Source organism: Lynx canadensis, chromosome A2 (genome assembly GCF_007474595.2).
Source record: "Lynx canadensis isolate LIC74 chromosome A2, mLynCan4.pri.v2, whole genome shotgun sequence".
NCBI classification, from domain to species: Eukaryota; Metazoa; Chordata; class Mammalia; order Carnivora; family Felidae; genus Lynx; species Lynx canadensis.
This window is the reverse complement of record NC_044304.2, coordinates 129,570,786-129,596,801: the sequence shown is the minus strand read 5'-3', so window position 1 is coordinate 129,596,801 and position 26,016 is coordinate 129,570,786. Positions and strand designations below refer to the sequence as shown.

The following is a 26,016-nucleotide window of genomic DNA, read 5'->3' as shown; positions in this document are numbered from 1 at the left end:
TTCAATATAATGATGAGATAAATATTCTAAAGAGATATAAAGGCCGATATGAATTGTATCTTTGAAGATACATGTCGGTTTTTAAAATTTTTTGATTTGTGTTTTTTTCTTAACAAAAGTAAAGTGTAAATTAGCTGACAGTGTAATTTAAATGCCTTGACCTTATGAGACTGTAAGATATTATGTGGATAAATTTTACTCCTGTGGAATGAATCTCCCAAAATATTTGCCTTTGTTTCTTTACAGTCATTTTATTAATTCAGTTTTATAATTTTAGAGAAAATTTGTAATAAGCACAAATCAGTCTTCACCACAAGGAAAATATGTCTCTTTAAGTATTTTCTGTAGTCAAAATACATAGCATTATTTAAATCATTGTAATTGTTGGATGTCCTGAGCCTTCCTGAAGGCCATGGTCTGTTAGCAGGCTTGGTCCTCAGGGAATGCATTCTCCCATTCCTGGAATCCCGGCTTTGAACAAGTCAGAAAACACTGCCTCCTCTCTTACTCTTCAGGGAATTAAATCCCAGGGGTTTCAGGCCTCTGGAAATAGAAAGTGTTTCCTTCCTGTTGATGCTAAGCCTTTAATTGATCCAGTGGGTCTTTGGGGATTCCATGGGCCTTTTCAATACAGACATGGTAAAAATTGTGGAAAAAATGTTTACATTCCTTCCTACACAGAATAGCTGATTATTTGTGGAAGGCTTCACTTTCTGGAAATAAAACTTTGTATGACAACCTTCAATACATGTTGTTCTAGGGATTTATCTATTCCAAGGACAGTATTACTTTTGAAAGAAAAAATTTCTCCCAAAGGGCTTTCAGAATAATGTGAACACATTCCCTGGCATGTTGAGGTCTTTGTGTGTCATTCATTATCTGCCCAATAGAGACTAACCAGGAGGTAGATGCCAATGATATTCCTTTTATATTGACACTTCATCTGTTGGTGGTACGTCAAGTGACTTTAAGGATTTTGTTCATAATTTTCCAGCAACATGGAACTTGCCTGAATATTTACTCATCCCATTTTATCCAGTTTTTGAGACCTTTACCAACTGTTTATCAAAGTATTAATGCTGTCAGACAAAGTATGGATGAGGAGGTAGAACAATGTGCAGTCTTTTTCTCTAAGAATAGATATTGGTTGTGTTTTTCATGTTTAAGTTGGTCACATAATTAGCTCTGATTTAAATGAAGAAGTACAGAAGTTTATCTGCAAAAATCTGTCCACATTGAGTATGGTATGGTTTGGAGGACATACAACTTGGAAGGGTAAGTGTATAATGGGAGTTCCGGAAAACAGGAGTGTGTATTTTCTAACAGACTCACAAAGTGCCAGGTACTATTATCAGTCTTGCATCCATCTTTGTAGTTAGAAGACCCTAACTCCTCCACATGTTAGCTCCCTGACTGTGGCAAATTTCTAACCTCATGGAACCTCATTGTCTAATCTTAAAAGGGAGATGATCAGCATCATACCTTCCTTACTAAGTTGTTGTGAGAAACAAATGTCATTGTTGAAAAAGTGCTTTGTAAACAGTATAGCGCTACACAAATACAATTATTATTTTTTATGTCCTTTTTTACTTCTCCAAAGTTTTTGGGTCAATTCATTACTATTATCCTAAGCAAAATTTGGAGAGCACCTTTAGAAAGCAAGAAAAATTTGCTAGGAAGAAAAAAATAGGGCTGTAGAGTGAAAGGCAGGTGTCATTGCCTACAAAGAGTCTCACTCAAACTTTGGAAATGAAAAGGTAAGACAGGATGAGGAGATGAAGAGAGGGAAGTAGGGATTACCATCCTGAGAATGTCCTCACTGTTTTCAGCAAAGTGGATAAGCCAAGCATAGACCCTGAGAAGGGACTCTATTTAATGAGGGCACATGTAAGTGCCTTAAAATGTTACAGTGAAACCCAATAAAAAAGGAAACAAAGATTCTCGTCAAAATTTCTGGAAAAAAGTTTTAATGGATGACCAATAGTTGAATCGCTAAAGCTGAAGGATAGCAATAATATTATTAAGATGTTTTAAAAACTGGGCAAAGATCATGGGGCGCCTGAGTGGCTCAGTTGGTTAAGTGTACAACTTCAGCTCAGGTCATGATCTCACGGTTCGTGAGTTTGAGCCCTGCGTTGGGTTCTGGGCTGACAGCTCGGAGCCCGAAGCCCCCTTCGGATTCCGTGTCTCCCTCTGTCTGCCCCTCCGCTGCTTGCACTCTGTCTCTTGCATTGTCTCAAAAAATAAGTAAACATTTAAAAAGATTAAAAAAAAAAACAAACAGGGCAAAGTTCTAATATTTATGACTCTTTACAAAACATAGAAGAGTATATCCAAAGATTATCAGTTTGAAATACTTGGGTGTTATATACTTACAAATTGTTATTGCTTCTATTGTTGGATGCTTACTTTTGCTTTTAAAGTACTTGATTATCTGTATGAACATTTCCTTAATTTTTTTTTCTTTTTAAAAAATAATTGAAAGACTGAGTAGGCAGACTTTTAATGGAGTACTGGAGGGAGCACACTAAAGGGATCTACTCTAGGCCTTGATAAAGATTTGGTCTTGTGTGGTTTGGTCGAAAGATGTTAAACCCTTTGTGCCTCAGTTTCCTAATCTGTGAAATAAGCATATTATACCATCTTCTAAGGGTCGTTTTCAATCCTAAAATTCTTTTATTGTATGAAATTATGTTTCCCTTTTTTATTCTCTCATGCTGAAGTTGTGTAAGTTGCTTTTAATAATGACACCTTAAAAAAAGCCCTCCCTTATCACGACCTAAAGATAAATGAACATAATAATAGTAAGCAGTTTTATACAAACTTAACAGTTATGCAAATATAGTAGATGGCTGGTTGGGTACTGTACTTCTTCATATAGATTTGAGATGAGCATTTTGTCTCCCCGCCCCAACCCTGTATTTAATGACCTCTAAATAGCATCTACTGAGATCTTCTTCCACCCCTCCCGTCACATTAAAGAAAACATTTTTATTTCTCCATTACTTTTTCTATCCTCTGACACCACCTACTTTTTGATTTCCTTTTACATCGTGGTCAGAGGAATAACTGTTACCATGTTCTACTTCCTAGGTGTCGAACCAGGCATCACTTTATCAGAAGACAGGCAGGGAGGAATTCACCGAGCTCTGGGCGGGACCTGTGTTCAGTGGCAACACAGTGAAGCTTTCCTAAGTACTCACTGCATAGCCAGTATCAGAGAGCTTTATCCTTGACAGTACAGATAGGACGTACTGATGTAGTGCCCGGTGTTTACCTGCTTTATTTAGTTTCATGGGACTAATGAGTGATACATAAGTGATTGAATCCTTAGAATCAGGTCTACCTGAAACAGTTTAGTGGGCTGCAAATGTGTCCATTGTTTCTTCACATAGGCTAGAGCTACGTTATTTTAAATGATTCTTTTGGGGGCATCCTTACTGAGGCTAGAAGGATGGACTCATTTTTTCGTATGCTAGTAGCTTCCTTTTAAAGATCTCCTTCAATATCTCCAACAGATACCTCATCTATGACCATCTTCAGTGCCTGCTAAGTACTAAGCAATAACATTTAACTTATGTAAGTGTTTTATTTTTTTTAACTCAGGTTACAAACCTTTCTGATCAACTCAATTAGTTTGCAATAAATATCACCGTGCCACATCACACCAGAATTTTGCACTAGAAAAAATTCAGAGTAGGGGGAAAAAGGTAAAACATCAAGCCTATTTTGTGGCAAAAGAGAAAAAAGGGGGGGGGGGAAGCAGTAGTTGTAAAAAAGAACAAAGAAATAATAAAATACAATTAACGATCCTAAGTTGACCACCTTTTTCATAGGTCCCTAAATTTCTGGCCTAGGAAGCAGATAACACTGTTTATTAAGCCATTAACAGCAACAACAACAACGAAAGACAGAAATTCCACCTTCTCATCAGCATTCAAACTCAGTGTGTTGCCTGTGACAAGTGACACTCTGAAAAGATGGTCCTTTGAAGCTTGTCTTGCCAGAAACCTATTTCTGGTATAGCTACATGACTGGGGAGACTATGGTTAAGTTTTCCAGGCATGCTCCTGTGTCCATCCTCTGGCATTGGTAGATGCTGATCAGATCACCAAACTCACTGGCATACACAGAGTGACAACACCAAGCGCCTGGAATGATGGTATTTCTCAGACTCAAGTGGGCACAATGTTGATCTGTGTAATCCACAAAATATATATGTGAGCTTTACCAAGGTTAACAAGTGAATCCGCTGTTCTTAGGTGTCATTGATTGCCATTTAAAAATAGGCTCTGTAAGGATTTAAGTATGTGTGTGTTTGGTATGGAAAGTTTCCCTGGAATAGGTCTAAGAAAAACTGAAATCAATACTGCAATGCTACATTATACAGGAGTTTGCAATGGGGAGGCTGAGCATCTACTTCCAGCTTTCCCTCCTGGTTAGGAACTTAGGAGGTATCTTAAAATATCAGATCTGTTCTGTGGCAAAACAGCACTTCTAATGAATAGCAGAAAAGCAAATAAAACACCTTCTCCTCTTCGTAATAAATCATTTTGTTTTTTCTATAGATTGCATGTGGCGTTTGAGGCAGAGTGAGCAAGCCTGCCAATATTGGAGCTAATGCTTCAGCACCTTTCATTTTTCACTCTGAGCAGGAAACCTCTTCTTAAACTTGTTCATTTTACAGACGGAAAATCGAAGCCAGTGGCATATTGTCAGAGCTGCTTTATGGTCATCATTTACAAAGGTCGCTGGAATTAACTGACTTCTTACGAATTGCAAAGTGACTCATATTTCGACACGTTTAGGGGAAAGTGGCAGGATCTAAGTGGCTGGTTATTGTCTTTTGGTTTTGCCTCATATTATAAACTAGGAAACCAATAATAACTCTGAAATCACAGTTGTAGGGGAAAAAAATACCATGCAGTTGGAAAGAATCAGATTCCATTAACTATTTGGTTGGTTAAACTAAAGGAAGGGAGGAGAGAGCTCCAGAAGATGAAATGCAAATTCTAGATTTGTTTTCATGTCTTTACAGGACCCGTTAAAGGAGGTAGTACATGTTTCCACGAACATCCTCAATTGACGTTGTCTGTTTGTAAGCATGTTCGAAGTAGCTGGCTTCCTTTTACAAGACTGAAAGTATAAATTAACCCACACTGTATTCCATGAATCATCAGTACATGGATGCTCATAGTTTACTGAGAGTAATTCTGTCTCAAAGGCATTGCTTCTGAAACTAAAGACAAATGTAGGATATGAGTAATATTTATAGTACCAGGGCACACTATTCCCTAGGTAGATATTTTGAATCCTTACTTCTTCTCTTTTTATTTTTCGCATTATCTCCTTTTCACTGAATTAGGAAGCTTCTACTCATATTCATAGCCTGTTCTCACTAAAATTAGAGGCATGGAAACAAGGACATATTGTTAAAAATAAATAAATTAGAGGCAAATGAAGCCACATAGCTCAGTAACAGCAAAGGGAACATAGTGGTCGGTTTGAACAAAAATCTTAAATAGGAAATGCACTTTAAGGCCACCCTGCTGTGATTCTGTTAATTACCAAAGAAGATTAGAACTCTTCTGGTTCATGGGATCCTTTTACCTCGTGTGTGTCACTTGCAGCTGCATTAGCAATCAGACATTTGCACTGTCCCTTCAGACCAGCGGGAGGATGTTATTAAAGGGAAGTCATTTACCCCAATCCGTAAGATGTAGCCTGGCAGAAATTCAATAACTGTTTGTGATATGCTCATTCTGCCACTCTGCTTAATGGTTTTAGCTCTTGACATACAGCAGCATTTGCCTTAATCTCCATCCACTGAAAGGGAGAAAAATGCCCTACTTGGGGGGGTTGCTTTCAAAATACGGAATGATGTGTGATCTGATTTTTATTACAAGTAGTGTGAAGAAAAAAGAAAATTCCCCTCTTCTCCTTTCCTCTCCTCTCCACTCCCACTGTCCCCTTCTCCCCTCTCACCCTCCTCTCTCTCCTCTCCCCGGCACTGCTTTTTCTCTCCCACTCACATCCTCTGATGGGCGTTCAAGCTAGTAAAATGCATGTTGGAGAATCCCACAAACACAGCTAAGCATACCCAAAGCCAGAGGGCTTTTGCATTTGAATTTCTCCTCAAAAGTAAAATGGGAAGAAGAATGCTTTAGGATTCAGATAAGAAGAAAACATCAACGGAGAATTTAGGTTTGACTAAAACAAGCATCCACTATACAAGAAATAGAGCATATTTAAATAGAAATGGATATTTTAAACTTACCTTGCAAAAGCAGTTTCTGTGATACACCACCTTTCGTGTCCCTGTGTGCTGGGTTCCTCAGTTCTTTAGTTGCGATAATCACATGGTTGTGTTCTTGCCCGAGTGTAAATAGGTGCATGTGTGTGTGTAATAAAGTATACACAAACATGTACTATAGGTGGGCACACATGCAAGCGATCTTATCTCTGTATTCTAAAATATAAAGGGAGGCAGGAGGCTGCAGCTAGGGTTCCTTCTTTTCTCCGGAACTCTTCCTCTCGGTCGGCAGGCAGGCTGACGTTCTCAATCCAGTGTAGAGAGATCCTGGGAGCTGGCTTTATTTTCTCCTTGTTTCCATGGTGGTTAGTGGTGCATCGTTCACCCGATCAGTTGTCACACTGACATGGTGCTGCCTGCTCAGCGGTCATTAATAACTGAACACCCTCCACTCCCCAGAGAGGAGCCAATCACTTCAGACTGCCAAGATGTAGCATTCGCAGCTGCTCCCGTCTGGTTGGCTGAAACAACCTGTCTGTTCTATGACACTGCTGCTTAGGATACAAATAAATGAAACAGGCTTGCATATTTTCCTAGGTATCGTTTCCTTCCTTCCTGCCTTCCTGCCTTCCTTTCATCCTTCCTTCCTTCCTTCCTCCCTTCCTCCCTTTCTCCCTTTTCCCTTTCCTTCCTTGCTTCCTTCCTTCCCTCCCGTCTCTCCTGCTACCTTCCTTCCTTGCTTCCTTCCTTCCTCTTTTCCTCCCCCTTCCTTCCTCCCATCCTTCCTCCATCCTTTCTTTCTTCCTCTTGTTTTTAAGAGGAAGAAATTTTTGACACGCTTTCCCATTTTTAGGTGATCATTCGTCTAGAGAAACTGTGTTTTCTCTCTGAAAATAGCAGGGCATGCTACAAATAAGGATTTCCCAAATATTAAAAACACCTGGAGAGACACAAATCCTCTCTGTAAAGTTCACCAGGGACTGTATTATTTACGAAGAGTAGCTTGAAACTGTTTTGAGTGGCATTTGGTTTTCTGTAGGTTCTCCTTAATTTAGTGCATGTGCTTACTGTTCAATAATACTTTTTTTTTTAAAGCAATGCCATTTCTTATCTGGTTTGACCACATTTTAAAAATAAAGCATATATTTGCTTCTCTATAATTCACAACATTGGCATTTGAAGGGGTATTTTTAAAAAGTAAGCATTTCCAATTACATTCATTTCTTTATATCTGATACAATTAGTCTGACAGCTACATATGAATGTGTACATGTGTCAAGGTTTTTGTGTGGGTATTTCTGTGTATGTGTATTTAAGGAGGTATGTTTTACTACTCTGGGGGGGTATTTCAAGTATAATAAATTAAATCCTCAAGACAATGATTTTCCTTCATTCTTAGACTTACTAATTCTGAATGTATATTTACCAGGAAAATATGATATATATACCACATATGTAAAACACTTACTGAATTATCAGAAATTTAGAAAAGAAACAGAAAAGTATAGCAGTGTATATTTCTGAATGAACACCTATGAATAAATAGACAGCAATTTTAAAAGTGCATGTTTTACAGCCTTAATTAGTATCCTAGAGGAACATCTTGTTGAGAAGAATGGAACATGAGGATTATTTTATCAACAGGTCAAAAACAGGCTAGATTCATGGCTGCAAGCCCCTGTTTTGAGAGACTACCCTCTAGTGGAGTAAAATAAAATGACATTTTCATGTTACTAGATTTAGTTTGGAGGGGGAGGAGGAAACTTCGTATCTAATTGCTCCTTAAGTGTTTATTGAAATGACATAGACCAGTAGTTTTTGGTTCTTATAATCATAATACTAGGAAATTTATAAGAACAATAACTTTGTTTCTAACCACAGAATACTTTCACTTTGTAAGATTTTTTTAAGTTTTCAAATGCTTTTTGTATTCTCCACAAATTAATTCAAATGGCTTCAAATCTTTTGAATAAAAATGAGTTCAACACAAAAGTAGTTTCTTGGTTAACCTACTAACACTGATTTCAGAAAGTTTATCGTAAGGCTTTATTCTTTACTAGGCACTGTAGTGTTTATAATGTTGCTCTGTGAATGGTAGGGATTATGTCAAGTTGGCGATGTTGAGATGGAGGGTGTCTACATAGAATCTAATGTATTTGTAATAATAGTAATAATCACCCTCATTATTCCACCCTCAGTTTTACTGTTCCTAGCTTTAATTCCTTGTGTATTCCATATCATTTCAACATCTGCAGGATTATATTTCCACATATTGGAAGAATTATAATAAAATTGAGATAATTATTTGAAAAAGGAATTTTAGTTTTATGCTGTTGGCTCCTTAAGCACTTCATTCTGGTTGATTGGTATTGACTGTATAATTGACAAATCCAGTAATCAAACCAATTATAATGCACTTCCATAATGAAAGTAAGTGGTGATAATCAGATACATGATTAAACCACTTTCTTAGTTTATAAATGAAACCAGCAATCATACTTAATATTTTAAATTTCAGTCTCTTTAAGAAATGAAAGAAAAATCTAATTTTTAATTTAGTGAAAATTGAATACTCTGAAACTCTAGCTTATGCTATATCATAAGAGATTGTTTTCACTCACTGTTCACCTTTTCTCTGGCATATGGGTATAAGATTGCTTTTCTTGCTGAGTTGTCCTTTTGCTGTAGGCGCATGACAAATTCAAAAGGTTCCAAACTCATTTTTATAAATTTCATAGCATGGCACATTAGAAGTGAAATTGTAATGTGAAAGAGAAAAATAACTCTGGCTTTGGGTGTAGAGGATGAAGAGTTTGTACTTTGGCCGTGGTTTCCTTCTTCCTACAAGAGCATCAGCAGCTTAGTAGAATCAGTATGTGGTCAGGTGATTGTCCATTATCAGCCATTTACTGGAAATACGAAAGGTAGGTCTTCAAAAAGACACGTTAAAAACTTATTTAGCTATCACAACCATATAATGAAGTGCCAGGTAAACACATTAAACTGTGATTGAATAGGATTTCCGTGATTTTGAATTAGTACAATTGTGAATAGTCATCGGATGAGAACCATAGAACCTTAAGACACTAATGCCCTGAATCCTAAAAGGTCAAGAGACATGTCTAAATGCACACAGCTAGTCAGGGAGAGCAAGAATAGATCCTTCCATCTTCTTTTTTTTCTTTTTCCCCTACCGTATCACCCTCTCATCTACTGCATAACTGGTAGATCTCCACTTCTTTTTTTCCTCTCCATTTTTTCCTTTTCTTCCCCTTTCTGGAGATTTTACGTCGAACGCACTAAAACTTCAGAGAAGTTGCACATTCCAAATATGCTGTATTATATGGGTGTGCATGTCAGCTACATTGTAGTAAATAGCTGCAGGGTTTCCTGAATGAGTATTCTGTTCTAATTAAAATGTATTGAAATTATTTTAAAACATAAAGGAATAATTGCTGCCCTTAACTTATGTTGAAAAAGTTCTGTCTTCATCACCAAATGAATGATAGGGGTGCAATAAGTATTTATTCATTGATTTAATGGTTGAAGTTCTTATTAATTTGGGAAGGTTTCTCACTATTTCGTGCAATCCTAGGCAGTGCTTACCCTTGCACCTTTGTTAGAAGTGGTCTGGGTTGTGGGTCAGAGTGCAGTTTCTGCGAACAGATTGCCTGAGTTTGAATGCTTACCTTGTCACTTCCTAGCTTTGTGACCCTGAACAAGAACTTAACATCTCTGTGTCTCAGTTTCCTCCCAGACTGTTATGAGGATTAGAGTAGTTTATATGTGTAAAAGCTTAGAAAAGTACTTGGGATATAGTAAGCTTGAATGAATGTTTGGCACGGCCATTATTGCCATCATTGCCATTGTCACTCTTATCATTATCATAACTATCATCATCCTCTGTTCCAGTTTTCTGCCTTGTTTGGAATGTCCTTTCTACCTTCCACTCCAGGTTCCTGCCTCTACCTACCTGGTCCTAAATAAGTGAGCTCAGTCAAAATGCTACTTCCTGTGTGAAATCTTTTCTGACCCTCTAACAAGATATGATCTCTCAATCTTTACCACCCCCCCCCATCATTTATCACTTTTTAAAATGTATTACAGTTGTTTCTATAATTTGACCCATGTCCCTTTATAGCTTATGGAGTCTCCTGGAAGGGGGGTCTATATTTTATTCATCTTTAAGCTCGATAGCATATACAAACATGGAAAAAAACAATGTTTGTTGAGTACTAACTGTATGTTATAAAAATTGTTAAATCTCTACAACATAAAATAGATGTTTATTGCCATTTGACAGTGTAGAAACATTGGCTCAGAGAAGTTAGATTTCTTGCCCAATGTACCAAAACGATGAAATAATGGACAAAAATTTGAACTCAGTTCTATCTGCCTATAGAGCCAAGACTCTGTTACTGCACAAGGCACTCAATATTCATTTGTAAAATAAATGAATGCTTGACTGATGACTGAGCCAACCAATTCATTATAGTCAGCAACAAGGGATGCTAAAAATAAAATACTATTTTTAAAAAGGAATGAATTTTTGCACTAAGCAGTGGATCTTTTATATAGTTACGGTTGTTCAATGTTAATGAAAGAATTTGCTGGCCCTATTTGAGAAATAGAGCTCTGAAGAAATGCAGTGTCTAGTTGGAAAGTGAGTTGATATGCTCAGCAAGCTAAATAACTCTGCATGGGCCACTGATGAGGAGGGGCTGACATTGTACTGGAAAGATCTTCAGTGACATGGTCCTTTGTAGTCTAATTCTGATAGCAGATTAGCTCTTAATTAAGTTAGAAGCATGATGTAAGGGGAGTGGCATTGGCTGTTTGTTAAAATGTTGAACAAAAGCACGTTGGATCAGAGAGCTCTCATTTTCTTTTTTCAAAAGGATTTTAGAAAGTAGAATTGGAAACAAAAATAAGATTCTCATTTAACGATAGGTCTTATTTTTGTTATGACTTTCTTATTATGGTAAAATATATAATATTAAATTTATAAAAAATTAATTTAAAAAAATTTTTAAAAAGCTTAACAGTTTTTAAGCTTGCAGCTCTGTGGCAAAAGTACATTCACATGGTTGTGCAACTTCATATTGGCTTTTTGTGAACACTTAAAATCATAGATCCACCAAATGTTCGAACTGGAGAGGAAAGAGATCTTTACATGCTGAAATACACAGATTCAACTATCAGAATTTAGCAAACATAAAAAGAAACAGAAAGATTGATGGGGGTGGGGGCGGGTAAGACAAGTGAGCCAGTAGTATAAATTTGCTGCTCTTGTAAGGACTCCAGTCCCCTTTCTGCTTCTCCCAGGATGGCATCTCTCCATGTTCAGGGTGATGATGGAGTTAAGATTCATATTTTGCTGTAGCACAGCATATAGGTCTTATTTTTAATGAGGGATAGAGCTCCACCTGAAGAACAAAAGTAATTTTATCACTCAAGGAAATACACCATCAGGAATGAGAAAGATGTCAGAAATCAAGGAGATAAATCACTGTCTCTGTCTGTCTATCTTCCCCAGACTCCTTTAACTCTCTTTCCGTCTTACCTTTTTCTGTAGATCCAAACTGTCTCTCATCTTGGCTTCTCTCTGTGCATCTCTTTATTCTTTTCTTTTGACTATTCTTATTCTCTAGCCATGTAAACAGTTAGTGAAATACAACAGTGAAAATCCTTTAAAAAAAATATATATAGCAGGTAGACAGAGAAATAGCCAGATAGGCAGATAGTTTGTAAGTTGCACAGAAATAATTGAAAAGAAACACATCAAAAAAAAAAATATACCAAACCACTGGTAGTAGTTATCTTCAATAAGAGAATAGGTGGTTTTTATTTTTTTACACTTCTCAAATGTTCTACAGTAAATACATGGTATTTTTATAATCACATATAATAGCTATTACTTAAAAAATAAGATATGAATTTCTTTTGAGGTAGAACTTGATTTCTACAACTGGAGCTGTCTTGTTTAATAAAATATCTGACCTACTTAACTTAGTATTCAATTCTTCCACAACATAATAATTAAGACAGCAGCAACAATAATAGTAGATATTAACTGTGTGCTTATTTTGTGCCAGGTAGTCTGTTAGGAGGTTTTCATGAATTGTCTCATTCATTCCTCTCTGTTAGAGTACTAGCTGTTAGTTTCATTTTGCAAATCAGAAAACTGAGAGCTGGGTGTGCAAAAACTCATGGAGTTGCTTATTGGTGGAGTCAACAATCAAACCAAAGTGTTTCTGACTCCAAGGCTGACGCTTGGAGCCACTCTGCGATGTCAACTCTGATATGTGCCCCCTATTACTGGCCAGCCTTTCTCCCTATTCCTAACTCCAGTCATCCCCTTCCTCAGCACATCACATGCCTCATCATTTCCTGAATATACTCTGCACATTGCATTTTTAGCTCTTTGTTTCTTCTGTGAGTGTGCCAGTTCTATAATGCTTCTGCTCAAAGATCTCATCCTTTAAGAAGTTCCCCATCTCAGTGAGAGTGGGTATTTTCCCTATTTTATCACATCTTAAATTTACTTTTTATTTATGTTGTTCCAACATGCATTATCATATATTATATATCATACACTTTATTTGTGCCTAGAGAGTAAGCAACTTGAAGGCAGAAGTAATGTCCTATTTACTTTGTATATTCAGTAGCACATTTTACATATTAAAAGGTTTCATATTAATGAAACCTCACTGAGTGACTGAAAGAGTAATTGACTGTTCTCTTCTTTGTGCTGGTTTTGTTCCAAATATTTGACTAAAATCGGAGAATTGTTTAGGTAATGAAACACCTGCCCCCCAAGGGGAGAGATTTTGTCAGATCAGTGACTTCAGTTACACATAAGATTTTTCATAAGAGAGCTATGATTTATGGGAGAATAGAGTGTGTCTCTTGACTTAGCTTCTTTCTTTGCTGGCCACTTTCTCTTTTCATCTTCTTTAATTAGGACACAGTAAATGCAGTTGCGTTCGTATAACTACTAAGATACATGCAAGTTCTAGGCAAAAATAAAACTCCAATAACCAAGATGGCGTAAGATAACAGTCTGCCCCTGGTGCAATATTTGCATGTAATGTCAGTTCGGATTTTCCTGATTTTACATGGGTTCTTTTGTAGAGGTGGGCTAATGAAAATGATCCCTTCATTATCTAAGCAAGAGATCAAAGCAGTGGTTTCTTTGCAAGAGAAATATTTTTTGTCAGTACAGTATTTAGGCATCTAGTTATATGGCACCATCTAGAAGTTAAAGGGTCATTTGAATTTTCATGAATATTTTATGTCACTTCTGTTTCTCGACTTCTGCTAGGCAGGAGAACAAAGGTGACTGTTAGCGTTCTCATTGGATTGTCTTCCTTCATTGATGGGGAATGCAGGAAGCTCAGAGCTAAAGCTTTCTGTCTAATCTTCTTGTGATTGTTCAAGTTATCCCTTTTAGTCTAGGGAAGGTGCTTTCAAGAATGAAAGGTACTTACTACAACTCTCAAGAGTGGTAGACTAGATGGATGATTCTTGTAGTTGTTACCTACACTGGGGCCACCACTGAATGTTCAGGTCTAAATTCTATTTTATAATCTCTACTGTATTCTTGTCGGACTGTTTGGTAACAGAGGAGGGGTTGCTCCAATCTTTGGTCTTTAGACTGACTTTTTTTTTTAATTTTTTTCAACGTTTTTTATTTATTTTGGGACAGAGAGAGACAGAGCATGAACGGGGGAGGGGCAGAGAGAGAGGGAGACACAGAATCGGAAACAGGCTCCAGGCTCCGAGCCATCAGCCCAGAGCCTGACGTGGGGCTCAAACTCACGGACCGCGAGATCGTGACCTGGCTGAAGTCAGACGCTTAACCGACTGCGCCACCCAGGCGCCCCTAGACTGACTTTAAAAATAAGTTGATTAGATGATCAAGTCTAGTTCTGGGCACATCGTTGTCACTCAATGCACATTTCGTTTTGAGAGCTCCTGCTTCGTTTATTACCACTCTGTATATGTTATTTGGGTCTCACTGTCTTTGGATTCAGTGCCTATTCATCAGCTGGTTTCTGATTCAGGGAGCTGGAAGAGTTTGGGTAGTATAAGGAATGCTCAAATCAGGTCAAATGCATATGGATAAATTTGCAGACTTTACTGGTAGAATTCAGGGTTTGGCTGTCAATGGCATTTATTGATCTCTGGGTGTGTGTAGAATATTCTTCAAGAAATCATGCGAAGAGATTAACAGCTGTGGTCCCTGCCAGTCACGCTATTTTAAATTTATTAGTAGCTATTCCACACTATGGATACTTACTTTCAGCTGCCAGGGAGACAAACCCTATTGAAACTAGCTTGGATTTAAACTGGCTCAACTTAAAAAGGTGAGGCTGTAGCAAGGGTAATGTCTCACATGCTGTAACATGAGCAGAGGGAAAGCTGGGCCTCAGAGACAAATTAGCCATGGACTCAGATGCTGCCGGGAGATTGTGTCTCTGTTCTCCCCTGCCTGCTTTTCTGAGCGCTGGCTTTATTCTCTCTTACTGCAGACCAGCTTTCATTCCATGTACCGCAGCCTGGCCACCGCCAGCTCTCAAGTCCTTCACCTCACAATTTTGCCACCAGAGACTGTCCCTTTCTCTTAGCTCAAATTTGAAAGTTTTTTTTTGGGGGGGGGGGGGGGGGGGGGGGGGGAAGACCTTCCACTAGCCTACCTGGGCCATATGCTTAGTCCTGGATAAAATACTCTTCTGTCATCTCTACTCCCCTTCCCCCAAATTAGAGCGTAGAGGATAGTTCCCCCAAAAAAGGAAATTGTCCAACACATTGAGCAGTAAGGACCCGGTAATACTAGGTACCATTTATTGAGAGCTGTATACCGAGCACTGAGCTACATGAACACTTTACTGGCAGCACATCTTTCTTAGAGTTTCTTATAGTTAGCCTCTAAGAAGATGCCGTTTTCTCCATTTGCAGATAGAGGAAGCAGGTTACTTTACCTCCTGTGGTAACATGGCTTGTAAGTGGCTTAGCCTGGCTTGGAAGCCGCATCTGTCTGGCTCCCAGGCTTGAGCTCTGAACCACTCACTAAGCACTGTGCTAAGTGCAGTGTTGTTATCAAGTGAGACCTGGATATCAAGCTTCCCCCGGAGCCACTGAGCACACAGCACAGCAGTGTTGTGTGGCCGGTCAGGCCTGTGCTTCCCGGCGTCAGTAGCCTCAGTGCCAGGGGTCTGGGGCTGCTGACCACCCTGTGTCCTGCCCTGAAGGATGGTGAGTCAGACAGGGTGGGCACTGAACCATGTCCTCTCTGCTGTCCTTACCATGGTGAGTAAACTTTAGCTGAGTTCAAAGCCCTGTAACCCTCACCATCTGTCTGATTCTCAGTCTAATCACTCTCTGAGACTTGGCCCTTTTGGTCTTTGTGGATCCTTGTGGACGTTTGAGGCAGGCCTCTTCACCATGCTTCTCATGTTGCGTGGTTTTCTCTGTCTCGGATAATAAGGCCTCTGGCATCCTCTCGCATACCATGGTGTAGCTGCTGCCCTATACTTCATCTATGTGAACCCTCTCTATTCTTTTCACGTTTCCTATTACCCACTTGTAAGCACATTTGCCTTCCTTTCAGCTAGTTCCCAAACCTCCCCTTCTATTTCCTCCTTTAGCTGAAATCCAGTCTCCTTTCAGGGCCTGATTATTATGACTTCTCTGTGCTTGGGGGCCATCATCATCTTCCCATATCAGGGCTGGGTAGGTGGGTGCAGGCACCTGCAGATGTGTGCGTGTTTGGGGGGGGATCGTGTGCTTGTGTGTCCTCTGGCTTCCCAATCCCAATTTCAAGCCATTAATTAGTATGCTTTTCTATAAGGCCCGTACCACTCCTTGCCTTCCCACTTTGTTCCTACTTATCTACTTGTCAGTAGATATCCACACTTGATATCTGGTGAAAAATATTCTATTCCACCCAAGTACTGCTAAAATCTTGGGAGATTCAACTTTTATGTATAAAACCAGCCCAAATTACTAAGTTTCCTTAAAAATAAATGTCACTTTTGTCTCATTTCAGAAACCCATTCCTAGAGATGCTCTGTTGATCTTATTGGTAATTAGAATTGTTCTGTGTTGGAAATCTTGAACTGAATTACCCTGCTTTCTGCCATAACTCTCTATCTAGCTGCCTATTTTAAAGCTACGTTCCTCCTATGTCTGCTTTTTGACACCACAAAGACCTCAAGGTCACCACAAAGACCTCTGAGGCCAGTTCTCTCCTGGTCATCTTTCTTTCTCTCCCTTTCCTACCTACCAAGGTTGGTTGTGTAAGCCAGTCAGTCACCTTGATTCTCTTGCTCCAGTCCTCCACCACCAATAGAACCCCCTGAACAATGCCATGATGGTTCTCGGCTGCTGTCTCCAGGAGGTGTAGTGTTCCTGCAGGAAATCATGTGGTGGTGCACACAGCACGCCCATATAAACGTAGAGTATCGTGTTCCAGCCGGCTCGTCAGCAGTGTCCTTCCCCTCTTGTATTCATCCCAAGTCTGCTCTTCATCCAATCGTCTACAGGGATGATGCCAAACTTTCTCTTGTTGATGATTCTAACATCCCTTCTCTGATCTGAATATTCGTAGGAAACTGTCATTGCTTTTAACTTCATTGAACTCATGCCTTCAGGTGTGAACTCCCTTTATTTCACACCCTCCTAACTTATTAGTGTCTCTTTATGCACACTCATCATTATCTGTCATTTGCAGTTTTAAAGGATGAGGCTTTTACTTATTACTAATCTCTGCATCCCTGCCTTCTTTTTTCAAATTCATCCATTTCTGTGTTCTTAGGAATTTGTCTCTAGAAGCCTATTCCCCCATGCCAGTGTGCAGTTGACTTATTACACAAGATGAGGCATGCTGAATTCTTACTCATACTAAAATATTAATGACAATCCTCCTTTTAACCTTTAACCCTACTATTGTCATTCCATCTCTATCTTCCTCATATAAATTTCTTAAGAGACCTGTCAACATTTGCCACTGTTGCATTCATCACTTTCTACTTACTTTTCCAGTTCACTTTTGTCTGGCTTCCACTCCACCCATGCCACGAAAACTCCCCTTTGAATCTCATCATTGCCCTCCTGATTTGGCTGTTGTGCGTCGAAACCTCCCGGTCCTGCTTGTACTTGCCTACATACTCTTCTTGCTGCCCTTGTGGGCTTGTCTGCCTCTTAAATATTTATTCTAAACTTCTTCTTTTTCCTACTGCTCTTCCTGTGCTCTCTTAGATAATATAATCTGCTTATGTAATCATTACTCTCAAATGTATATCACTACTCCTGCAAATAATATTCTTCCTCCATATCTATTATGCATAGTCCTCAAACTGTCTGAGAGATGTCCCTACTTTCATGAGACGGGTACCTCATGCCCTCCACGTCTAAAACTGACCTCTTAAGCTTGCCTGAATACTGGCTTTCCTTCCTGTATTTTTCTACTCATTTCAGTTACAGTAGTACTACCCATTTACTCAGGGGAGTTCAGGATCTTTGACCCTCCTTCTGTCTTATATCCTACATTCAACTGGTCTAACTCCTGCTGGTTTTACTCCCAAATTTTCTTGAATCTTGTTCTCTATCAGCTAGGCCTTCATCATCCTATGGCTTGTTTACTGCAGCAGCTCCTGACTTCCTGCTTCCAGTTTTGTCCTCTCCAGTCTGTCTTCTGCAAAAAACACACACACAAAAAAACCAAAACAAAACAAAACAAAAAAAACAAAACAAAACCAACAAACAAAAAAAAACCCTTATTTTGTTTCTCATCACAAATGGAAAAATATTCCACACTCCTTAGCACTCAGTTCCTCCCCTTACCTGGCTCTTGGATCCCAGTACTCATCATGGGTCACCTTTCACTCCTGCCATGTAAAGTGTTGTTCCTCAAGTACATACTGTTTTATTCTCTGCTCTGTGTCTTTGCCGATTCCACGTAGGGCACTTGGAGTACTACCCCCCCCCCCCCGTAACACACAGTCAGGCACACTGCTCTCTTTAGCAAGGCTGCCTCCCAGCTTTCACCTTTATTCCTCCATTTAAATAGCCCCTCTTGTGGGAAATCTGTCTCCTGCTCAAAGAGGCTGGGTGTGGTGCTCTGTCTCTGGGCTCATAAAATAGAATAATTAAGCAGAATGTATTATTGAATCAATGGATGAGTGAATTTTGTGTAGAGGTTTAATGGATAAGAAAGTAAAATTGCAAAGTATTTAAGCATAGCAGCATTGAGTCTTTAAATCTCTAAGAGCGGACCTGTAGACTTGTACCAATGAGAGTAAGGCTATGCTTTGGTCCTTGCGTGAGACAATTAGCCATAATCCATGGCTAACTGGGTCAGAGATATTTGTTCTTGACTACATAGAGAACCAATGTGCAAATAGGATCCATGAGAAGGAATCCATCATGATTTCTTGAGAAGAAGAGCTCACTACTATCAACGATGAGGGTGCAATATTCTCTCTGATAGCAAATTTCATATTGTTGTTATTTTGTGGTTACATTTATTATTGCTGTTGCTCAGGGAAATACAAATGATTTTCCTTGAGCTAGCCACAAAACACCATGGAATGGATCAGAATTTGAAGTGTATTCTTCTCTGCAAGTGCAGAAATTATGTGTGCTGAACTCATGAGTACCTGGTATAATAATAAGTAGCATTTGCTGAGTATTGCCCATGTGTCAGACTCTGAAGTGTGTACAGCACTGTGTACATATGGTTTTATCCTTATAAAACTGTGAGACATTCAGGAACTTTCTCCTTTTCCCAGAAGAGGAAACTGAGTTTTAGAGAGGTTTGTTTATGTTGGCAATCACAGAGATAGTGAGAACCTAGGGCTGGAATACAGGTCGAACTCCAAAGCCAACTCTCTAAAAATGGTATTTATTTCTCTCCAAATACCTTTTGAGGCTCTCATTCTATTCTGTGCCTGTTCTTTAGCATAACTTTTGCTTTGTGTTTGATTATTTGTGACCAGATTAGTGGGAGAATGCTGACAATAATTTAGCTGTACCTCACTTTGCTCACTTCAGAATCTTTGACTATATTTCTGTCTTTCTGGATGATTTCAGCATAATATGGAGATATCTACAAACTATTGTCCTCAAAGACAGGCCTTATATCAACTCTGATATATATTTTTTTAATGTTCATGTTGTTTTTTTTTTTCCAGGGTAGCCTATGTCTGGCTGCCTTTTAAATATTTAAGACGAATGACGATTGTTATCACTCTGTTAAAGAAGCCAGCTATTTTTTTTAGTGTTTTGTTGTCCTGAAAATAAATAAGTGAATGGATAAATATATATACATATACATAAAACTTCAACAATGCTATATATAAAACTGCTATTTTGTTAACTATATTTGAGACTATAAAAAGGCAAAACACATACCCTTTCCTAACAACAGAATTTCAGAGCTTTATCAAAGATGATTGCTATGCAGAGAACTAGAAAATCACAAGAAGCAGTCTTTAGGCATAGACAGAAAAAATAATAAGACAAGGTTAGGTTTTTAAGGAAAGGAAATACCTTAAAATATGCTCAGAGGAAAACATGTATCTCTTTTGTGAAATCTCTTATCTTTCTTTCCATTCCATGACATGATGCAGAAAATGAGTAAATTAACCCTCACCATTAAGAGCACTTCTTGCATCCTTAACCTTTCATAAAGGGTAGGTTTTATTAGAAATTCAATGAATATTCAGTGTTTTAGCCATTTCAGACTTTGGAGATACTCCCCAGCGGTATAATGCTCACTGAGAGCCTATGTGTGAACTGCAAGGCGGGGAGAAGCCTGGCTGGCTGGAGGGGCTGTGCTTTCACATAGTTCCCATTACTAAGGAAACCACTCGTTTTGTCTGAACATGCTCTGAATAGATGTCTCATTTGAAGTCTAGTGCTCAAACCATGAGGATCGCATTATGGAGCCTAGAAAGAAATGAGGGGAACAAAAAAATGCTTGAAAATGCCACCAAGCATTCACAAAGCATCTTACTGTAATAACATTCCATGAGACAGAAGGTGCATTTATTTTTGCTGCATTCCAAGTTATTTTGGTGTTAAAAAAGCAAATTCCTTTGCCTGCCCACGTAATCAAAATAAGCAAAGCAGATGTTCTTCTGACCTATTCTTAATTCCTGCTCTTGTTAGGGTCTCACTCAGAAGTGTGACATATAGCACAGGAAGGACAAAATATGGATTCTCATATTAATCTAGATTTGTTCCATTGTGCCTTGTAACTAAATGGTATAGTGCTATCTCTGTGCCAGTAAACAAACACATGTTCAGAGTCAGACCTTGGAATTTGCAGCCTCCAAATTGTCACTATTAAATTCAGAATGGCTACTGTAAACTGGTTCTTGGCGTTCTTTAATGAGCATCCAATTCAGATAAGGAGTGAGCAAACAATGCTTCTAGAAAGAAGGCTCCTGTTCCATTCTCTACTCTCGCCAGTCCACAGAAAAGAATGTAGCTCCTGCCGAAAATCAGATGATCTTTATTTCTTCCTCACCCTGAAAAGTAGGGTTTATGGGACTTTGATTACAATATAATCTTTATCACCACCCTCCCCATTCTGTGATGTAGGCAATTGACATTTTGTTAAATGCACGTAAAGTGCTGTGCAGACACCCCAGTTAGGGGTTGCCACTATAAACCCATAAAGAAACTCAGGAGCTTCCATTGCAGGGAAGGGGGAAGCATTATTATTTTCATTTTGAGCTACTTTAATCCTTTCGGCAAATAAGAGATGTATCAGTACATCAAGTAATCCATAAATGCAGAAATTAACACATATTTATAGATTCCTTGCCATTTTGCTATTTTGCTAACACTCCGTAGCAGTTAGATGACTCGTCCACAGGAGAGTCAGTGACTGAATGAGATCTTTGGACTTGTAACCCAGCGCTTGGGGTCTGCACTCTGGACAGTCCCTATGTGAAGGAGGTGCTCAGGTCTGTCCTGGGGCACCAGTGTTACAAAGTCTAAAACCTAGAAACAAACATGATAAGCAAGTACAAGTTTATTTCCTTCATAAATTCTTAAAGGTCAATAATATAAAATTAAAATGTACAAAGCCATCAGCATTGTCAGAAAGCCTTGTGTATGTTTTTTAAATCTATTTCTTTCTTCTATTATACCCTTAAATATATTGATGGTTGTGCATTACAACTTTTTTTTAATGTTATTTTTATTTTTGAGAGAGAGAGAGAGCTTGAGCTGGGGGGGTTGCAGAGAGAGAGGGAGACACAGAATCTGATGCAGGCTCCAGGCTCTGAGCTGTCAGCACAGAGCCCAATGCGAGGCTCAAACTCACGGACCGCGAGATCATGACCTGAGCTGAAGTCAGATGCTCAACCGACTGAGCCACCCAGGCGCCCTGATGGTTGTGCATTTTTCATAAACGTGTTACTTCAGTATTGCCCTTCTCAGATTCCCTGCCTGACCAAGTTTAAGAAATACCAATAAACTAAGTTGTTTTCTAGAATTTAGTTGCATCCCAACACCACTTAAAAGGCCCTAGATTTGAAAGAAAGTTTATTCTTGTGAAAGTACACAAGTACTTATCCTGTCGATAATACCCTCACTAGTTCTGATTATGAGCCTTCAATTCATTTTGAAATGAACAGCCTGAAGCTGCCAGCTGTTTCTGATCTGATGTGCCTACGGAGTATTTACTTAGAGTGTGTGTTTAGCACTTTAGTATCGTGGCTGCTGACAGGAGAATTCTAATACTGCGACTTATTGTGAAGTTTTTTTTTTTTTAATTTTTAATGTTTATTTATGAGAGAGAGAGAATGAGCAGGGGAAGGGGTAGAGAGAGAGAGGGAGACACAGAGTCCTAAGCAGACTCCAGGCTCCGAGCTGTCAGTACAGAGCCCAACGCGGGGTGCGAACCCACGAACTGCGAGATCATGACCTGAGCTGAAGCCGGACAATTAGCCGACTGAGCCACCCAGGCGCCCCAGAAAGTTCCTGTTTTCTTTTTTTTTATTATTATTTATTTTTGGGACAGAGAGAGACAGAGCATGAACGGGGGAGGGGCAGAGAGAGAGGGAGACACAGAATCAGAAACAGGCTCCAGGCTCCGAGCCATCAGCCCAGAGCCCGACGCGGGGCTCGAACTCACGGACCGCGAGATCGTGACCTGGCTGAAGTCGGACGCTTAACCGACTGCGCCACCCAGGCGCCCCGAAAGTTCCTGTTTTCAAGATGACTATACATTCGGTCCCTTATAGGTTATCTTGTCATGGTTTGCCAGAGATCCGGGTGCATGAGTCTTCGTATCTTCGGTACTCAGCACCATGCCTGGAAAACAGTGAGCATCTATAGGGCAGATTGAAGTGCATTGTGCGATAGGAGAAAAACAAGAGCCATTATTTGTGTTATAATATATATATATATATATATATATATATATATATATGTATATATATATATACATATATACATACACACACACACATATGTGTGTGTGTGTGTGTGTGTGTGTGTGTGTGTGTGTGTGATATCATTGCACTGAAAGGATTGAGTCAACTCTGTCGAACAGCATTTGCTCTGTTTCAAGCCTATGTGGTTGTATTTGTATTTTATTCTCTTAATGGGAGAACTCTCAAAATGTCTCCAGGTACCACAAATCAACAGATATCCAGTATAATTTTGTTTCTGCCTATAGCAATAATTTCTTCACGCTGTTGTAACAATTGTACTTTTGATTCACATCTAGCATCATCTTATTTGGGGAAGTCCTATTCAGAAGGCTTAAATTTTTTAGTAGACCAAAGAGATTATAATCTGAACAAGAATGGAGAATTTACAGTTACAAGCTAAATTACTAGTACATAGCTCTGATTTGGTAAAGTTAGAAGCTTATTTAGTAATTTGTTTTGGAAAGTTATTGTCTTTAATATGCATATTCTAGCATTCCTATGTTTTATTATAAAGCATGTATCTCATATATAATTTAGGACATTATATTAAGGCCCAAGTCAAAACTTATCTTCTCAGGACAGATAAAATTATAAGGATGATCAAAATATAGTGAATTTAAATATAAGTAAAGACTCATTCATGCACTTTTAAATTTAGAAAAACTGAGTTTTAAAAAAAATTCTCATATTTGACTCAATGGGACTTGTATTGATTATTTCTTTTACATTTCTTTAAATAAATGTGAGTTTAAAAATGTTTATTAACAAAATAGCTCAGGTTTATTGTAGAAAGTTTGGACAAGTTAGAAAGGAACAAGGGAGGAAAAAGTGTTTATCCACCAAAAGAGACATGGCATACACTTCAGTATACTTTGTTTTGGTACTTTTTTTTTTCGTGCTTAAATGATATAATATATTCCAGATTTTAAAAATTATATCATAAAAAAACTTAATTACATTTAGCGCATCTATTAATACCAAATGGATGATTGATCCCCCAAATACTGGACATTTATTCTTTACAGTTTTTTCAATGTTTCATATTGTAGATAACACAATGATAAATGTCGTTTGATAAGATTGCCATAATGACTTTCTAGACTGAAGGATTTGGGCCTTTGAGACGTCTGACATCCATTACTGCTAGCTTTCCTGAAACCTCATACCAAATTCACACAACTATTTATGCATCTCCTTCTTACCATGCCTTTGCTAGCATTCATTCATTCATTTACTTAAGAAATGTAATTGAACACCAAGGTATTATACTAGGTGCTGGGAATATGAAAGTAGAAGATAAACTCACTGATCTCAAAAATGCTTTGTTGTTGTTGGGGACATATAGAGAATAGGCAATGATAAACTTGCAAATATATAATGAGATGATTCCAGAGATTGGTATACATTGTTTAAAAAATTAGAACAATCTAATAGCGTGGGGTATAACAAAGAGGGATGATTAACATACAGTATTAAAGGCTCAAATGGGGACTAGGGCTGAGTTCATCTATGGTCTTGCAAACCACGAGAGGGCATCAGATTTTAATTGTATGGGCAGCCATTAAATGGTTTTAAGTAGGAGGAAATATTACTGGATTTATCATTTTTTGTTCACCATTTCAAAAATTACTAGGCTGCTGTATTGAGAATTGGGTGGAGGAAGGTAGGAGTTAGGAGTTAAGAGGAGAAACACATAGTAATGGCTGGACTTCCGTGGTAGCTGAATAGATGGTGAGAGATTATAGGATTCCAGAGGTATCTTAAATTTAGGCCTAAAATGACAGCCAGTGGGTAATATGTGGAGGATATAGGAAAAGATGATTGAAGCAAGACTGCTACATTGTAACCACCTGGGTGGGTGATTGGTTTTGCTATTAAATGAGATGTGGGATTCTGAGAGAAGAGCAAATTGTCCCCATCCCCACACAGATTTCTGTTTTGCCTTGTATAGTGGAGCGGTGATATTTTAAAATGCTTAAAATGCTTTGATATTTTGCTCCACTGTGGAAAGCTAAAACCAAAACAAACAAACAAACAAACAAAACCCACCAAACAAAAAACAAACCAACTTTGCTCTCTTCAGTTGTAGTCATTCATTTCCCAGAAGGGAGATTAAAATTTGTAACAGAAGCAATTCAATGTCCAATACTCAATATGAGTTTTTAGTTTTCCGTAAGATCGCATTATACCTCCAAATATAGACCTTTCCTAAGTATGCTTAGTGCAGGAAGTATATAGATATACTGTTCTATAGACTAAAGATTGTACTTTGTGAAAAATTATATTTCGTTCTTTGGGAATTGTATCTTAATTATAACCTTAAACTACTAAAATAAATATAAACTGTCTAAAAAAAGTCAGTATACCGTTTAGCTCTGTTTCTAAAAAATGTAATTATGCAATGAGCAAAAGAAACAATTGTACATGGACCACAAGCTATGCATTTCTAGACCAGATACGGCAAACTAGGCTTTCATCTGTAGATAAGATTTTCCAGATTCTACCTGAGCTAAAGTGACTCAGTTTATGTAATTTTCCCCTAGTTGGGAAGAGACTTTATACACTATTAAGGCCTCTCTGGAATCAGAAAGAAGAAAAATAAGATGTAGTGAAAGGAAAGGAGAAAGCCTTTACTTTGCTCTAGTCTGACGGAGGACCTGTAGGAAGAAAAGAGGGAGAGAGATGACAGGAAGGTGGTTGGAGCAGTGTCTGCCAAAGAGCCCTGTGCCTTTGGCTTGCAGATGGTAGATACCTTAGTAAACAGTAATATCAGTGCTCTGGTCCCTAAAATACCACCTCTACGCTCTCCTGTCACTCTTACTCCAGGCCATAGCAATTTGACCACACCATAGAGTCAGCAAAAGGATTCCTCAAGATTAACCTTTCCAGAGCCACAGAAACTGAGCTGAGAGATAGTGAGTCAGTGACCGAAGAGTCCCTATAGCAGAAACTGGGCTGGTCCCTGAGCTACACACTGAATGGAAGACAAGTCAGGCAGTCAGGGATTTGCCACCAGTGGAAGCTGACTTGATGCTGATTGAACTACACAGAACTACCAGGCTCTGAGCAAAGCAAAGCAAACCAACCAATAAAAATATCACAAAAATTGTAACAACCATAAATCACAGCTCTAAACATCAGCCAAGCAAGAGGCCTGGATGTCAGCTTTGCAGTGCTTCTCATACTTGTGAATCGCCTAAAGATCTTGTTAGGATGCAGATTCTGGCTCAGTAGGGCTGGAGTGTAGCCTGGGATTGTGCATCTTGGACCAGCACAGATGATATCCATCTTTTTGGTCCACAGACCACA

General features: G+C 38.6%; 2 protein-coding genes across 2 annotated transcripts in view; one reads left to right on the top strand and one right to left on the bottom strand.

Annotated features, from left to right (window-relative positions):
- LRRN3 (leucine rich repeat neuronal 3) overlaps nucleotides 1-6,688 on the bottom strand; it is a 38,579-nt gene extending 31,891 nt beyond the window's left edge. Inside the window, exon 1 of the mRNA XM_030308242.2 lies at nucleotides 6,278-6,688. The gene's annotated coding sequence lies outside the window, so the exon portion shown is untranslated. The remainder of the gene's footprint in view (nucleotides 1-6,277) is intronic.
- IMMP2L (inner mitochondrial membrane peptidase subunit 2) overlaps nucleotides 1-26,016 on the top strand; it is an 885,960-nt gene that overhangs the window by 467,405 nt on the left and 392,539 nt on the right.